A 2,052-nucleotide genomic window follows, 5' to 3' on the forward strand; every position below is an offset into this window, starting at 1 on the left:
GGATCATCAGACAAAAGCAACTGCCAATCTGAAGTAAGATCAATAACCGATATTGAGGAAAACTCCTCATATATGGCTGGTAATTTCAATGCTCTGTACACATCAAAAACCTCTACTTTATCATGTGCTCGCATTGTTATTTTTTCAGCTTCCACATCAATGAGTGACTGTCCTGTTGCTAAAAAAAGTCATCCCAAAATAAATGGAATAACTAGATCGACCTCAAAGTCAAGAATCACAAAATCCACAGGAAAGATCAAAGATCCCACTTGCACCAGTACATCTTCAATAATACCATTTGGTCTAGAAAGTGACATGTCTGCCAACTGCAATACAATAGTCATGGTTTTGGGGCTTCCAAGACCCATCTTCTGATACCATGACGTGGGCATGATATTTATGCTAGCCCCCAAGTCACACAATCCACGTGCATAAATAGTTTGACCTAGGGTAATCTACAATGTGAAACTCCCCGGATCCTCAAATTTTATGGGCAGTTTATTTTGAATTTTTGACGTACACTCTTGAGTAAGTGCAACTGTAGAATATTCAGTCAATCAATTCTTATTGACAACAATATCGTTTAAGTATTTTGCATATTTTGGCACACTCTGTAGAATGTCAACAAGAGGAAGGTTTACTTGAACTTATTTCAAAAGATTTAGAAACTTCTTTAAAATGGCTTCCTCTTGAAGCTTCCTTTCCCTTTGAGAAAAGGGTAAAGGGATAATCTTCTTCTCTACATGAATCTCTTCACTAGCCTCATTTTCTTTTTCTTTTACTTCTATATTCTCTTGCAAACTATCATCAGTGACCACAGGATTATCCTACTCCTGAACCATCTCCTTCATTTGCAGCCCACTTCTCATTGTAACAGCATTCACTTGTTTAGGATTAGCCTCAATGTCTCTAGGCAATGCTCCGTGTGGCCTTGTATACTACGATCCCATGATTTTACCTAACTGCAACTCCAGATTTATTGTGAGTAATTGTTGACTCTTTAACTCAGCTGCAAACTATGCCTTTGAGCCTTCATACCTACCGCAAACTGTGCTTGTTGAGCCATCAACTGCTTAAGCATCTCCTCTATATTACTATTTGAGGCAGTCGGCTGATTATTCTAAACCAGCTGTGGATTTAGTTGCACTGGTCCCTTATACTGATTTTTATTCTGTGCTTGATTTTCACCCCATGAGAAATTAGGATGGTTCCTCCAATTTGGATTATACGTATTGCCAAAATTCTGTTGACCCTAACAATTTTCATTCCCCACGTAGTTGACTGAATCTGGATTAACAGAAGATGCATCTGCTTTATGCTCACTACTTCCACAAACTTCACACCATGAATATACCTGTTGAAATATATTTGCTGTGGCTGCTGGTTGTGTTGTACCCAACTTTAAGTTGTTAAGATGAGTAGTCATATGGTTCTGCATTGCTGCAATCTGTACTTGTAATACAGTAAACTAATCAACCTCCAAAACCCCTGCAACCTTCTTGCGAGCATTTCTTGAGTGTGGATGCCAATCAAGATTTCCTTATGCAATTCGATTCAGCAAAGTATACATTTCTTCATATATTTTCTCCAAAGCCTGACCCTCTGCTGCTGAATCCAAGAGAATCTTTGTATGAGATTCAATGCCTTCTATAAATGTGTGCATCAAAACATCATTCGATTGATGGTGATGAGGACAACTTCTAAGCATGCCCTTGAATCTCTCCCAAGCTTGGTAGAGATTTTCTCTATCTTTCTATCGGAAACTCAATATCTCACTCCTTAATTGTGCAGTTTTCTCAGATGGAAAAAATTGAATGAGAAACCTTCAAGCACATTCTTCCCATGTAGGGATGGTTTGGTATGGTTCAGCAAGTAGCCATCTCTTTGCTTCCCCTAGTAGAGAAAAGGGAAAGAGTGTCAATCTGACATAATCAACATTCACATCTTCAGGAATATATGTGTCGCTTATCTCCAAGAAGGTTTGTAAGTGCTGCTGCGGATCCTCGTATGAAAGTCCCTGAAAATCTCCCGCAGATCTCAACAATTGCACCA

General features: G+C 38.9%; 1 non-coding gene across 1 annotated transcript; it reads left to right on the plus strand.

The window, feature by feature from the left end:
• Nucleotides 1–1,679: 1,679 nt before the first annotated feature.
• On the plus strand, nucleotides 1,680–1,786 carry LOC124891503. The gene has a single exon (XR_007049723.1). It is a non-coding gene; the product is annotated as a small nucleolar RNA R71 (small nucleolar RNA).
• Nucleotides 1,787–2,052: the final 266 nt, after the last annotated feature.

Source organism: Capsicum annuum, unplaced genomic scaffold, assembly GCF_002878395.1.
Source record: "Capsicum annuum cultivar UCD-10X-F1 unplaced genomic scaffold, UCD10Xv1.1 ctg36400, whole genome shotgun sequence".
Taxonomy (NCBI): domain Eukaryota; kingdom Viridiplantae; phylum Streptophyta; class Magnoliopsida; order Solanales; family Solanaceae; genus Capsicum; species Capsicum annuum.